Raw genomic sequence first — 16,545 nt, 5'->3', positions numbered from 1 at the left:
AAGACAACTAACCTGGAGACCATGGAGAATGGATGGAGCAGTGACTTTGGTTCACAAGAGGGAGCATGCATCCATCAACTCCGCGCTAAAATCTCCATTCAACTGCAAACATGGTGGCCCCTTCCCTTTGGCAGGAATTTAGAATTTTAGGAGAATCTGCTAAGTCACCTGCATAAGTCATATTAGGTCCCTGCTATTGTAGCCAAGAGCTACTTTCTCTAGTTGCGGTCAATCTTGGCCAGAGAGCTGTGTGTTGGTGTGATGTAGCTGGGTACAGTACATCATTCTATAGCTTAAGGCCCTGTCTACTCCGACAGTTGCCGCCACTGTCTCACTGTTAGAATAGCATACAATAAAATACTGTGGTATGACTCTTTTGGAGTTCACCCAACAGCTTTTCATACAACACATGATAAATTTTAAGTGACGGTGCTTTTAAAAATATGAACAATTTCATTGAATTGGGGCATTTTCTCATTTGGGGGGAGGGGACAGGCAGTTCCAATAGAGCTGCATGAGATCACAAGACACGTATTAAAGGAAGGGTTCCTAGAGTTGCTAAATTGTCAAAAAAAAAAAAGAAAAAAAAAAAGAAAATGACCTTTCTAGTCGAAAAGACCTAGCAGGAACATACAAGACAGTGGAGACTGGGAAGGAAACGCTGTTTCTGTTGGACAGGTGTACAGATCACAGAGGCAGGGACACTAAATGTGTGTCCCAAATGCACATGAAGAGGCAGGAAAGGGCAAAGTGATAAAAACCCTTGTGCCATGCTAGAGAACTGGAACTTAACCCTATTGGCATGGAACTTGGAACTACTGAGCTTGTGTGTCTGGTTTTAGCTGCATGTTAGAATCACTTGAAAAGCTTTTAAAATACTAATTTCCAGACACCACCCTCTGAGATTAGGGTTCCGTTGCTTTGCACTAGAGCCTGGGTATCTGAAGTCTGCCCGGGTGTGTTCTGTATAGACTTAATGTTGAGAAGCATTGCACTAGAATGTTTCAAGCAGGCCAATGCTGCTACTGCCTACCTGATTTAAAAAGCTCACATAGAAGCTCTGGGTAACTGAAGAGCTATGTGGACTGAGGGAGAGGGAGAATCAAGAGTGATTCTCAGGGACATTTACACCATTGAACATCACTTGCAGTTGCAAAAGTGTCCATTAACTTTGGGAACAATGTAGCAGTTCTTCAGAAATTGGAAGTCATAAAATACAGCAATTTATTTATTTATTTATTTATTTATTTATTTATTTATGAGCGTGTGCACATGCATGTGCATGAACAGAGCAATCAGAGCACAATTTATGGGACTTGGTTTTCTCATTCCACCATGTGGATCTTCAGGATCAAATTTAGATCTCCAGGCTTGGCAGCAATTGTCATGTCAACATCCCCTGTGACCCAGCAATTCCAGCCATAGATATATCCTCAAGAGAGCAACTTTTGTGTCCATACAAACATTGTGTGTAATGGTAGCAACGTTATTCATCATCACCCTAAATCATAAATAACCGAAATTTCCTTCGAGTGATAAATAGATGGTGAATGTGTGCATGGGATTTTTATAATTTCATAAGGCAAGGGATGAAGGACTGGCACGAATGGTGTGGGTGGAGCTTTTGCATATTAATGCCAAGTGAATGTATGAGTTTATATGTAAAGCTGTACCCAGTTCAGAGCATGTCGCTTTCTCTCACATGTCTGTCTCTGCCTCTCTTCATGCCAGTGATAAAACCTATGTTAAAACCTCTTTCGGTTTTCAAATGTTTTTCTATTCATTTTTAAATTAACACATTTATTGCTTTTATTTATTTGTGTATGGGTGGGGGTGGTAGTGGAGGACAATTGTAAGAGAAGATGGATCTCTCCTTCCAGCTCAGGCCTTAAGGAGCAAGCACAGGTCATCCGGCTTAGGATGGGTGCTTCTGCCTACTAAGCCATCTTGCCAATCTTAAAACGTTTTCTTAATAAACACCAACTCTGTTTCCTACAAACTCCTCCTGACATTCTTTTCTGTGCCAAAGTTTACCTTTCATTGAGTACCAGTCTCTACTCTGGGGGAAAAAAAATACAAAAACAAACTCAGGCAGCAGGTGGCAGCATAGACTGTCTCCCGCTGCAAACTTTCTTCATTGGTGCTCAATAAGGGGACGCTGACCTGTTGCGCTTGCTTTTACTGCTGCTTAGCTGTGCAACTATATTCATTCAGTCTGAATGCTACCTTCATTTCTTTGTTGTTCTGGTGGCGTTTTCCCCCTTTTGGTCAGAGAGCCACCAAATTTTGGGGTTTTTTCGTTTGTTTGTTTTGTTTCACTAGTTCTTTTATTTATTTACATTTAAAACATCCCCCATCCCGGGTTTCCCAGTTTCCCCTCCAAATCGCCCTATCCCCTCCCCCACACTCCCTGCTCCTATGAGAGTGTTCCCCCACCCATCCACCCACTCCTTCCTCAGTGCCCTAGCACTCCCCTAACCTCCACAGGACCAAGGGAGCTCCGCTCCCATTGATGCCTGATAAGGCCCTCCTGTGCTACTTAAGCAGCTGGAGCCATGAGTCCCCCCTCCCCCACCCCGCCCCAACTGTACTCTATAGTTGGTGGTTTAGTCCCTGGGAACTCTGGGGGGTCTGGTTGGTTGATATTGTTGTTTTCTTATGGGGTTGTAAACCCCTTCAGCTCCTCCAATCCTTTCTCTAACTCCTCCATTGGAGTCCCCGTGTTCACTCTGATCGTTGTCTGAAGCACCCACATATGTATTTGTTCTGCTCTGGCAGAGTCTCTCAGGAGACAGCTATATCAGGCTCCTGTCAGCATGCACTTCTTGGCATCAGCAATAGTGACTGGGTTTGGTGGCTGTATGTATATGGGCTGGATCCCCAGGTGGGGCAGTCTCTGGATGGCCTTTCCTTCAGTCTCTGCTCCACTCTTTGCCCCTTCATTTCCTTCAGACAGGAACAATTCTGTGTTGATATTTTTGATATGAGTAGGTGGCCCCGTACTCCAACCAGGAGCCTGTCTAACCTCTGGATATGGTCTCCACAAGTTCTCCCTCCCCTTTGTTGGGCATTTCAGCTAATCTCATCCCTGTGAGGTCCTGGGAGCCTCTTGCTTTCCTGGCATCTGGGACTTGGCTGGTGGCTACCCATTGCTACACACCTGAGTTCAAATTCCTGACCCTCTGTATATCATTCTATCTCTTTTCATACCTGATCCTATCCCCCCTTTCCGCTCCCCTCCTCTCTTCCTCCCAAGTCTCTCCCACCTTCTACCTCCCATGTGTATTTTGTTAACCCTTCTAAGAAGGACTGAAGCATCTACACTTCGATCTTCCTTATTCTTGAGTGTCATGTGGTCTGTGGATTGTATCTTGGGTATTCCAAGATTTCAGGCTAATATCCACTTATCAGTGAGTGCATAACATGTGTGTTCTTTTGTGATTGGGTTACCTCACTCAGGATGATATTTTCTAGTTCCATCCATTTGCCTAAGAATTCATGAAGTCGTTGTTTTTGATAGCTGAGTAGTATTCCATTGTGTAGATGTACCACATTTTCTGTATCCATTCCTCTGTTGAGGAACATCTGGGTTCTTTCCAGCTTCTGACTATTATAAATAAAGCTGCTATGAAAATAGTAGAGCGTGTATCCTTGTTATGTGTTGGAGCATCTTTTTGGGTGTATGCCCAGGAGTGGTATAGCTAGGTCCTCAGGTAGTTCAATGTCCAATTTTCTGAGGAACCTCCAGACTGATTTCCAGAATGGTTGTACCAGTCTGCAATCCCACCAACAGTGGAGGAGAGTTCCTCTTTCACCACATCCTCGCCAGCATTCACCTAATTTTTAGTGAGCACAACTACCTCTAAAGTAAGGAATCCCATGAGACATCCTTAGCTAATTTCTAAGTCTGATGGAATAATCATGCTGTTACTGAGGTTACTAAAGATCAGAGCCTGGATCCTGGAAACCCTAGAAATCCAGTTAGCCACTTATCCTTAACAAGTCAGTTAAACAAACAAATAATGAAAAGCAGAAAAATTAAACTTATTCAGTGTGGCCACATTGGGAAGAGGGACAAAGAAATTCATTGACCTCTGTTCTTGAGCCCCTACCTCCACAGCTATCTCGCCTATCTTCCAGGATCCTAACCTGAGGTTTAGATTTAAGCAAAAGGTCAGGTTTATGGAGAGCTAAGCAGTCCTGGTCAAGGTGTGGTCCCGTCTATCATGGTCTCAGCTCTAGTCTCTCCTATAAGGTAGAAAATTTCCCCTTGTGACTGGCATGAAGTTTCGCTCAGCCTTTTCCTTCTCCCAGTACACAATATCTGAAAGAAATTACAATTCCTTGAGATGCCTTGTTTCAAGAGTGTTGAAATGTCGTTTTCCAGAATATTGGAATAACTATCAGGACAGTAACTATTGAAACTATCTGGGAGATGTAAGATCCATTAACATCCTAAACCGCTCTCTTACTACCAACGACATACCTGAGACTTTGTTAAAGTGGAATGATTGTCTCCCCGAAAGGGACTCCTCACATTTCTGACAACTTGTCACATCACCTTACAGAAGACACTGGAGCTGAGACTATGATAGATAGACAGGACCCCACCTTGACCAGGACTACTCTCCATAAATCTGGCCCTTTGCTTAACCCTAAACCTCATGTTTAGTGGATGAGGGGCCAGTCTCCTCAAACAGGGCACACTAGATCACAAGCACATTAGAAATGGCTGCTTCTCAGCACAGCCTGCTCGAGCCCTTCCTGTCTTGATCCTGAAATTTTCCTATTACGCTCTTTGCTCTAAGTTTACCGACACTCCTGCCTTAGGCTGACCTTTTCCCCTGATAACTGTTTGCCACATTGCTTTTACAACCTCAAGCTCTCTCCCGCAGAGACTGATTTCTATCTCTCCTGAAGTCTTACAAAATGATGGTTCAAGGAAGTTGCCTCTAAAACTTTCCACGTCCAAAATAGATGAATTTAGTCTTTGGGCCCTCTCATTTCATGAGAGGTTAAAAACCCAGCTGTTATGCATACATAATAATGTCTTTTAAAATGATTGTGTTGTGAGATGCTGTATGATTTGTGTACTCAGGAAGCCCACCCAGGGAAGCCTACAAGCAACACAGGCCAGCCCAGTCTGGTTCCTTCATGATTAATTCTGCATGAGCTGCATCTTCAGCCATGAGAGTTACCCTTATCTGGGGGGTTATCTGTCCTGCTAGACTGCTGTTCCCGTAATTTAAAATGGCTGAAGGTGTGGGACAAAAATTCTGTCTTCAGGCTTTAAGGGAAAAGAAATAGGGTAGGTGTCACTGGGTTTTCAGGTGACATTCCTTAGCGATTACCATGCCTATGCAGAGGTGAAAAGGAGACAGACCCAAAGTAAAGAGAACAGAGAAAATGAAACCAAGGATTCAAGGCTTCCATTCAAATATTCACTGAAGGGTCAATCCTTTGTAGCAGAAGCAACTCTAAGTGCGTGTTACAATAGAAATTATATCTTTAAATAATTAGCTGATCTAAAATTGCTGATAAAAGTACTGGAAACATATGTTTGGACTGTATTTATAGCTCTTAGATATTCAAGACACTATGGCCATATTTTCTGTTTCAGATATGACTTCCTGGGTGTTCGTTAAGATATAGTTATTTTATTTTGTCCTGAACAATAATATTTTTCTATATTTAAGGCTTTTATAAAGAAAAACAATGCAGAAAGGAACTATAAAGTATGGGAAAGAGGCATAAAAACTTAACTCATATAACAACTGTGTTAATGTGTGTACTGAGACTGGATTTTGTATTGTACTGGATGGGTTCCAATTCACTACCTACTTGGGAGTAAACGTGAACTACTGATCCTCCTGCTTCTACCTCTCAAATACTGGGATTGTAGGCAGGCACCACCATAAAAGTTAAAGAGAAATGAAAATACTTTTGGATTAAAAAAGATTTTAAATGTTAGAAGATTTTGTCTACAAGGATTATTCCAAAACAGAAAATAAGAAAGAAACCCATTTAAAGTATGTCCCAAAGGCTTTTGGAGGGTGAAAGTATATATGTGGACTAGAAAAGTGAATCAGCAGTTAAGAGCACTTAACTGTTCTTTCAGAGGATTGAGGCTCAGTTCCCAGTACCCACAGGGCAGCTCACAGTGGCCTGTAACTCTAAGTCCTAGGGATCTGATATCTTCTTCTGGCCTCTAGAGGCCTTTTATGCACACATGTTGCATATATATATACACTCAATAAGACACACAAATACCTAAATAAATAAAATTATACATATGATTAAGTGACTATGGGAGAAAGTCTTTAAAAACGGGATGACAAGCTGAATAAGTATGCTAGCAAATACCTTTAATCTCAGCACTTGGGAGACAGAGGCAAGTGAATCTTCGTGAGTTCAGGGCCAGCCTGGTCTACATAGTGAGTTCCAGGACAACCAAGACAACAAAATGAAACCTTTTCTCAAAACAAAGGAGTGATATTAGAACTCCCAGACACTCCTAACTCGGCAATTCAACTTAGCTTTGTGGTTTGCAATAACCAAGATAAAATAGGGAAGGTCCACAAAGCCCGGATGAAATGGCTATGGGCTCAAAAACCAAGTCCATTCCCCCAGAAAATAAATACCTGCTCCCTCACAGAACCCACAGGCAAAAGAAAGAGGATGCTAAAGTTCTCTTGGTGAGTTCGTAAGAGACCCAGGCTTTTCCTTCTTTGAAAGGGAAGAAGCCATGCTCTCCAAAGAGGAAGCCAGGCCTTCCACTCTAATGACAGCTGCCTTTGAAGACTGAAGCTGCCCCATATTTCCTAGTGAAAACTATTGACGATCACCCAGGCACCTTAGATAATTTATAATGTGGCAGAGCATTTTAAAATTAAATTTCTGAGATGGACGTTCTGTCTGCTGCCTTAACCAACAACGCAGATCCCTTTCTAAATGAACTTGTGTAGTAACTGGTGTTGACAGCGACTCCAAAATCAAGAGACACACAAAACTTTTACTAACAAGCTTTTTAAATACTAAAGGGGTGTCATTATCAGTCCCAGCCCTTGGAATTCCAGATTTATCCTTTTGTGTTATATGTGGCTGAGAAACAAGATATAGGGGTCCTCGTGTAAAGTCATAGGACATTTGCAGACCCAGATAATTCTTTGGCAGTTACACTCTGAGGTGGACTTTGCCAGAATCCTTACAAACATGGTGCTGCAGCTGTGGTAATCGAATGAGGCCCTGGGAGATGGCTTGACCTGTCTCATTCCACAATTAAATGGCAATGAATCTTATTCAAAAGCAGAGGGGGAAAGGACTGAAAAGGTTTAGTAGATTCGAGGAGAACACAAAAGGTCCTGTTGCTCCAAGGGAATCAACCTGAAGTACTCAGGGGCTTCTTTATTAATCTAACCCGGAAAGAGCCATTAGCTGCTCTAATCCTGCATGCCTTTGGACATGATCTCGTCCCAAGAGACCAGGAAGCAAAGAAGGCCAGAAAGTAGGTTGGGATATAAACCTCAAAGCCTATCCCACCATGACCCAAGTTTTTTAGTTAGCCCTATGAGATGCACATTCTTCAAAACTATTCCTATGGACCAGAAACCAATCCAAAAGTCTAAGAGCTGGGGGTAGGGGACTCGCATGTAAATCATAACAGATATATTCCCAAGAAAAGATTGGCAACTACATCTTACTCAGATGACTCTTGGCCAGGATACTAATATTTTTATGGCATTTAATGACATCTTCTCTGGATAGATAGAGGCCTACCTCATAAAGAGCAAAAGAACTCAAGAACTTATAAGATTTATTCTCTACAACAAATGCTGTTCTGAGTTTCCTAAGCCTTGAGAATGTCCTGAGAATAAGGTCAATTAAGTGTGAACTGTTGAGATTTGACAGTTCTCTTCAAAGAGAAAGAAGACATCTTAACTACACATGATGTAAAGAAATGTGAGTGTAAGAGAAGTGCAGCTTAGTGTTCATGTAGGACCCCTAACATCAAGAACCGGGGGTTTTCTCTGATTCTGATGCCTGCCTTTGGATCCCTTCCCCCTAACTGAGCTGCCTCATCTTGTCTCAATAGAAGAAGATCTGCCTAGTCCTACCACAACTTGATAGCCCAAGGCAGGTTGATATCTGTGAGGTGTGTCCCCTTCTCTGAGGACAAAGAGACAGGAAGGGAAGGGAAGAGGAAGGGGCTGAGAGGAGAGGATGGAGGGAAGCTGCTATTGGGATGTAAAGCAATTAACTTAATTAATGAATGAAAAAAGAAATGTGTGCATCTATCTGTAGTTGTAATCTTTATGTCTTCAGTTGCTTATTTTCTTTTAGGTATTATAATTTTTAGGTAGTATAATTTTATATATTCAAAGCCTACAATTATGCTCAATTTTCCTTTAATCTATTCCACTGGTCAATCACCTGTTGGAATTTCTCTTTGGTGTTTTGCCACATCCTCAGTATAAAATTATCAGTATAGACTTTTTACAGTCCAAGGTAATGTCCATCTTAAAGTCAAAAGTTAAGCTGCTAACAGTCATCTTACAAAGCCAGATGACCCTTGATATTTTGAGAGTAGCACAGGGGAATCCATAGCATTTTAAAGATATGTGAGAGTTCAGGCAGTATGGTCCTCTGAGATAAAGCCTATATCACATTCTGCCTTGAATTTTTTAATTAGTTACATCTATTTGCTCTCATGTGGGTCCCAAGTTTGAATACACCTTAGCATCTCAGTGTTCTCTGCCTTAAGTTTTAATGATTGACCACCCTCATGGTTTCTCGGCACCTTACAATGAAAAAGGTACTACTAGTTTGGGGGAAAACTTAATATACAAGTTTCACGTGTGCTTTATTGCTTATTCAGTTTAGTGTCTTAAGGAATAGCATCTATTTTGATAGATTCCCATCAAATAATGGTCCTCCAATCTTCAAGTTCAAACCTTCTGATGTCTTGTGTCTATGTTGAGAGAGTTGAGGCTTTTGGTCCCTGGTTAGAAAAGGTCTCTATTAGCCTGATGAGGCTTCAGAAAATAGAGTTTTAGCAATGAACCCTTCATTTTAGTTTAATATATTTTAATAGGAAACTTACAGGAGCAGCACAGAAGACAGACAACATTAAAAGCATGTACTTGCATGTAGGACAACTCCATTAAAAAAAGTATAGTGAATGGATGGAATCTACGGTAAGATAAAAATGCTACAAACTCCATCTAGTTGTCCTCAATAAGAAATTTTCTTATTTTTAAAAAATCCAAATGCTGCTGCTGTTGTCCAGAAAATTTTAACAGGTTTATTTGTAATTGTTATAAAGTTGAAGTGTTGAAATGTGCTCACTGAAACAGTTTGCTTGCATTAATGCTTTACAGCTTGCATTTATATTAAAGATTTGCACACAAATGAACGTGGAGAAACTGCCAATACCTGATTCCGTCCCCCAGTCCCCTGTGTTTCACCTCGCAATCATATACTTAGGTACCTTTGACCATGGAAAAATATCTAACATTCAGAACTACTGACAACAGAAAGAAGAGGAAAAAAAATTTTTTTGAGAATGAAATGTTCCCTTCATAGTGGACTCTTAAGCACGTTCTCCGCGCATGCGGCGTGCAGGCTGGGTATCTTTTGGCATAATTGTTACACATTTGGCATGGAATGCACACAGGTTGGTATCTTCAAAAAGGCAAACCAGATAGGCCTCACTTGCCTCCTGCAAAGCACCTGGAAGCGCAGGTCTGTTTTAAAGTCCTGAGTAATTTCTCACACCAGACTCTAAAAGGGGAACTTGTGAGTTAGAAGTTCAATGGACTTCTGATAGCGTCTGATTTCACCCACTGTCACAGTACCAGGCCTGTAACGATGAGATTTCTCCACCCCTCCAATAGAGGGCGCACTCTTGAGAGCAGCTTTTGTAGCCATTTGTTTCCTGGGTGCTTTACCACCAGTGGAATTGCAGGCAGTCTGCTTTGTACAGGCCATGGCATGGGCAAAAGCTGTAAACACCAACAGTGAGTGAACTCTTAAAATTACGGAATTGAAGTCTCATGGGGGGAAACTGAGGCAGCATAGAAAGATAAAGTACTCAAGGGGAATAAGCTCCTCACTCCTTTTGGCTAAGAATGAGAAGAATTTTACAAACATGAATACGACCCGTGTTTATAGTCAATTCATGCCCCCCCCCGCCCCGCCTCTCTCTCCCCCTCTCATAGCTCTGTCTGCAACTCTGCAACTCGCTATGTAAATGAAGCTGGCATTGAATTCCTGTAGACCCGCCTAGCTCCCAATTGCTAGGATTAAAGCCATGTGCCAACACAGCTGGACTTGACTTCTTTGTGATTGACATACAGTAAAGACTTTTTCACCTTTATGATCTATTTTTTTTTCTATTCTTCAACCTGTAAACCTTAATGTTTAATGCCCTCATAGCCACTGTCTAATCTCATTTACTAAAGGAAAGTTCTTTGGATAAAATTTGTACACCCAAACACTTTTAATTTTTAAACCCTTTGAAAATGTAACTTTAAAAGCCACCAATATAATATATGACTATTGCTACGTCATTTAGATAGGACTCACTTCTTTTATTTTAAACTGCATCTTCTCTATTTTGCATAATTTTAATTTCAGAACAAAATAAAACAAACAAACACAAAACACAACACCCAATCTGCTATTTCTGTGGGAGGGGTTCTTCCTGCCTTAAGGCACAAGGACAAAATAGAAGAGATTCTTGTAGACATGAGCAGAGAGCCAGGTGGGTCAGGGCCAGTCAAGGCTGTTGGGGGAGTCACAGGGATACTATACAGAGGGCATTGGCTTCCCAGGAGCCTTTAATCCACTTCTTCCATGCAAGAAGCAACTTCATCACACTCCATTGGTGGGATCTCAGGAACAGTAGTGCTGGGCCCTTCTGCAGTGACCTCATCTTTATCAATGCCCAGTCCTAGTTTAATCATGCGGTAGATGCGGTTGGAGTGGGTTTGGGGGTCCTCAAGTGAGAAGCCAGAGGAGAGCAGATCAGTTTCAAACAGCAGTACCATCAGGTCCTTGATAGTTTTGTTTTCATCTGCCTCAGCCTTCTGACGCAGGGTCTCCACAATGGGATGGTCAGGGTTGATTTCTAGGTGTTTGTTGGCCATCATGTAGCCCACTGTAGAGTTGTCTCGCAGTGCCTGGGCCCTCATGTTCCACTCCACACTCATAGGTGCTTGTCACAATGCAGCAGGGTGAAGACACAAGCCTATTGGAGATAGTCACTTTTCAACCTTCTTGTCCAAGATCTCCTTCATGAGCTTGCAGAGATTCTCAAACTTTGTCTTGCTCTCCTCCATTTTCTTCTTCTCTCCCTCGTCCTCTGGTAGCTCCAGGCCCTCCTTCGTCACTGAGACCAGGCTCTCGTCATTGGATTCCTTGAGCTGCTGCACACAGTGCTCATCAATGGGCTCAGTCATGTACACCACCTCAAAGCCCCGTTTCCCCACACACTCTACAAAGGAGTTGGCCACTTGCTCTTTGCTCTCACCAGTGATATAGTAGATGGACTTCTGTGTCTCCTTCATGCGAGACACATACTCTGACAGGGAAGTCATCTCCTCTCCAGACTGATAGCTAAGAACCTCAGAGAGACAAGCGATGGTTAGTGGAATCCTCATGGATTCTTGGACAACACCTCATAAAATTTCTTGTAGTTCTCTTTGTAAGGCACTTCTTCACAATGTTCTCATGAATGACTTTTAGGATCTTTCTCTGCTGGAGCATTTCTCGGGAGATGTTCAGGGGGAGGTCCTCAGAGTCAACCACACCATGGATGAAATTGAGGTACTCAGATATCAGCTCATCACAGCTGTACATGATTAACACATGATGGACATAGAATTTCATGTTGTTCGTCTTCTTGTTGTTCTCAAAGAGGTCAAAGGGAGCTCATCAGGGAATGAAGAGCAATGCCCTGAATTCCAACTGCCCTTCTACAGGGAAGTGCTTGACTGCCAAGTGGTCTTCCCAGTCATTGGTGAGGCTCTTATAGAATTCACTGTATTCCTCTTGAGTGATGTCATCTGGATTTCTGGTCCAGATAGACTTCGTCTTATTCAGCTCTTCCTGGTCAATGTACTTCTCCTTCATCATCTTTGTTTTCTTTTTCTTATCTTTGTCACTCTTCATCCTCCTTGTCAGATCCCACATCCTCAATCTTAGGCTTCTCCTCATCCTCTTATCTTCCTCCTCCTTCTCCCCTTTCTCTTCCTCTGCCTCATCATCACTGATCTCCTCTCGTTCCTTCTCCAGATAGAGGGTGATGGGGTAGCCTGTGAACTGCGAGTATTTCTTCACCACTTCCTTGACCCTCCTCTCCTCTAAGTACTCTGTCTGGTCTTCTTTGAGGTGGAGGATCACTTTGGTACCCCGGCCAATGGGCTCACCATGGTCTGCGCAAATGGTAAAGGATCCACCAGCAGAAGACTCCCAGGCATAGTGCTCATCATTGTTGTGCTTTGTGATCACAACCATTTTCTCTGCCACCAGATAGGCAGAGTAGAATCAGACACCAAACTGCCCAATCATGCAGATGTCTGCACCAGCCTGGAGAGCCTCCATGAAAGCCTTTGTACCAGACTTATCAATGGTTCCCAAGTTATTTATGAGGTCAGCCTTGGTCATGCCAATGCCTGTGTCCACCAAAGTCAGCGTGCACTCCCTCTGTCCAACTTGGAAGGGTCTGTCAGGCTCTCATACCGAATCTTGTCCAGGGCATCAGAAGCATTAGAGAGCAACTCCTAAAGGAAAATCTCCTTGCTTGAGTGGATGATCAAAATGTGAATGCTTCACTCCTTCTTTAAAAGGGGAACAAGAATACCCTTGGCAGGGAAGAGAGAGGCAAAGATTAAAACAGAGACAGAAGGAACACCCATTCAGAGCCTGCCCCACATGTGGCCCATACATATACAGCCACCCAATTAGACAAGATGGATGAAGCAAAGAAGTGCAGGCAGACAGGAGCCGGATGTAGATCTCTCCTGAGAGACACAGCCAGAATACAGCAAATACAGAGGCGAATGCCAGCAGCAAACCACTGAACTGAGAATAGGACCCCCGTTGAAGGAATCAGAGAAAGGACTGGGAGAGCTCGAAGGGGCTCGAGACCCCATATGTACAACAATGCCAAGCAACCAGAGCTTCCAGGGACTAAGCCACTACCTAAAGACTATACATGGACTGACCCTGGACTCTGACCTCATAGGTAGCAATGAATATCCTAGTAAGAGCAGCAGTGGAAGGGGAAGCCCTTGGTCCTGCCAAGACTGAACCCCCAGTGAACTAGATTGTTGGGGGGAGGGCGGAAATGGGGGGAGGATGGGGAGGGGAACACCCATAAAGAAGGGGAGGGGAAGGGATTAGGGGGATGTTTGCCCAGAAACCGGGAAAGGGAATAACACTCAAAATGTAAATAAGAAATACTTAAGTTAATAAAAAAAAGAAAAGAAAAAAAAAAGGAAGTGTTGATGATTAGGGACATGAGCTGGGCAATTTCTACCTGAAAGGCAAACATCTCCACCTCTTCCTCTCCATGGTGCACTTCCTCAGGCATCTTGATGAGAAAGCTAAAGAATAGTACAGAGCTGGTGGGCCCAGAACACGTCCGACTCGCACAGCAAGCCTAGGCTGCGCGCTGGTGACTCAAGAGCAGGGCTCACTTCTATAAAGCCAGTGCCCACTCTAAGCAGTTACTGATGTCCTTTGATAACATCTCATCCCCTTTCTTACTGCTCATGTTTAGACCTTCATTAAAAGCCTTTTGCTAGCTTCTGTAAGGCAAAGGACACTGTGGTTAGGACAAAACGGCAACCAACAGATTGGGAAAAGATCTTTACCAATCCTACAACAGATAGAGGCCTTATATCCAGAATATACAAAGAACTCAAGAAGTTAGACCGCAGGGAGACAAATAACCCTATTAAAAAATGGGGTACAGAGCTAAACAAAGAATTCACAGCTGAGGAATGCCGAATGGCTGAGAAACACCTAAAGAAATGTTCAACATCTTTAGTCATAAGGGAAATGCAAATCAAAACAACCCTGAGATTTCACCTCACACCAGTGAGAATGGCTAAGATCAAAAATTCAGATGTCAGCACATGCAGGCAAGGATTCGGAGAAAGAGGAACACTCCTCCATTGTTGGTGGGATTGCAGACTGGTACAACCATTCTGGAAATCAGTCTGGAGGTTTCTCAGAAAATTGGACATTGAACTACCTGAGGATCCAGCTATACCTCTCTTGGGCACAAGATGCCCCAACATATAAAGAAGACATGTGCTCCACTATGTTCATCGCAGCCTTATTTATAATAGCCAGAAGCTGGAAAGAACCCAGATGCCCTTCAACAGAGGAATGGATACAGAAAATGTGGTATATCTACACAATGGAATATTACTCAGCTATCAAAAACAATGACATTATGAAATTCGTAGGCAAATGGTTGGAACTGGAAAATATCATCCTAAGTGAGGTAACCCAATCACAGAGAAACACACATGGTATGCACTCATTGATAAGTGGCTATTAGCCCAAATGCTTGAATTACCATAGATGCCTAGAACAAATGAAACTCAAGAGGGATGATCAAAATGTGAATGCTTCACTCCTTCTTTTAAGGGGAATAAGAATACCCGTGGCAGGGAATAGAGAGGCAAAGATTAAAACAGACACAGAAGGAACACCCATTCAGAGCCTGCCCCACATGTGGCCCACAAATATAAAGCCATCCAATTAGACAAGATGGATGAAGCAAAGAAGTGCAGGCCGTCAGGAGCTGGATGTAGATCTCTCCTGAGAGACACAGCCAGAATACAGCAAACACAGAGGCGAATGCCAGCAGCAAACCACTGAACTGAGAATAGGACCCCCGTTGAAGGAATCAGAGAAAGAACTGGAAGAGCTTGAAGCGGTTCGAGACCCCATATGTACAACAATGCCAAGCAACCAGAGCTTCCAGGGACTAAGCCACTACCTAAAGACTATACATGGACTTACCGTGGACTCTGACCTCATAGGTAGCAATGAATATCCTAGTAAGAGCACCAGTGGAAGGGGAAGCCCTGGGTCCTGATAAGACTGAACCCCCAGTGAACTAGATTGTTGGGGGGAGGGCAGCAATGGGGAGAGGATGGGGAGGTGAACACCCATGAAGAAGGGGAGGGGGAGGGATTAGGGGGATGTTTGCCCAGAAACCAGGAAAGGGAATAACACTCGAAATGTATATAAGAAATACTCAATAAAAAAAGAAGCCTTTTGCTTTTTTAAGATTTATTTATTTTATGTATGTGAGTACAATCTACCTATTTTCAATCACACCAAAATCCTATTACAGATGGTTGTGAGCCCCCTGTGGTTGCTGGGATTTGAACTCGGGACCTCTGGGAGAGCAGTCAGTGCTCATAACCACTGAGCCATCTCTCCAATCTCTAAAGGCCTTTGCTTAATAAGCATCAATGCTGCTTAAATAAACAAATAAACAAATGCTGTTTAAATACAACTTAATAGTAGGGCCAGTGGGGAAGTCCCACACCCGCGGATCCCGGCCCGCAGCAGCTCTCAGCTCCCAGACCCGGTGAGAGAGAGACCCAAACGCCTGGTCAGGTGGGCACTCCTGAGGCTGCAGAGCGGAAGAGACCACCAACACTGCTCACCCCTGCCCACATCCCTGGCCCAAAAGGAAACTGTATAAGGCCTCTGGGCTCCCGTGGGGGAGGGCCCAGGAGCGGCAGGACCCCTGCCAGAGACACCGCAGGAACCTGAAGGAAACAGACCGGATAAACAGTTCTCTGCAGCCAAATCCCGTGGGAGGGAGAGCTAAACCTTCAGAGAGGCAGACAAGCCTGGGAAACCAGAAGAGACTGCTCCCTGCACACACATCTCGGACGCCAGAGGAAAAAGCCAAAGACCATCTGGAACCCTGGAGCACTGAAGCTCCCGGAAGGGGCGGCACAGGTCTTCCTGGTTGCTGCCGCTGCAGAGAGCCCCTGGGCAGCACCCCACGAGCAAACCTGAGCCTCGGGACCACAGGTAAGACCAAATTTTCTGCTGCAAGAAAGCTGCCTGGTGAACTCAAGACACAGGCCCACAGGAACAGCTGAAGACCTGTAGAGAGGAAAAACTACACGCCCGAAAGCAGAACACTCTGTCCCCATAACTGACTGAAAGAGAGGAAAACAGGTCTACAGCACTCCTGACACACAGGCTTATAGGACAGTCTAGCCACTGTCAGAAATAGCAGAACAAAGTAACACTAGAGATAATCTGATGGCGAGAGGCAAGCACAGGAACCCAAGCAACAGAAACCAAGACTACATGCCATCATCGGAGCCCAATTCTCCCACCCAAACAAACATGGAATATCCAAACACACCAGAAAAGCAAGATCTAGTTTCAAAATCATATTTGATCATGATGCTGGAGGACTTCAAGAAAGACCTGAATACACTTAGGGAAGCACAGGAAAACATTAATAAACAAGTAAAAGCCTACAGAGAGGAATCG

General features: G+C 43.5%; 1 pseudogene; it reads right to left on the bottom strand.

The window, feature by feature from the left end:
* Positions 1-10,688: 10,688 nt before the first annotated feature.
* Positions 10,689-13,594, bottom strand: Hsp90ab1-ps15 (heat shock protein 90 alpha family class B member 1, pseudogene 15; annotated as a pseudogene).
* Between the last annotated feature and the right edge of the window lie 2,951 nt (positions 13,595-16,545).

This window comes from Rattus norvegicus, chromosome X (genome assembly GCF_036323735.1).
Source record: "Rattus norvegicus strain BN/NHsdMcwi chromosome X, GRCr8, whole genome shotgun sequence".
In the NCBI taxonomy this organism is placed as follows: domain Eukaryota; kingdom Metazoa; phylum Chordata; class Mammalia; order Rodentia; family Muridae; genus Rattus; species Rattus norvegicus.
Note: the sequence above shows the minus strand (reverse complement) of the source record. Positions and strands in the feature narration are given on the sequence as shown.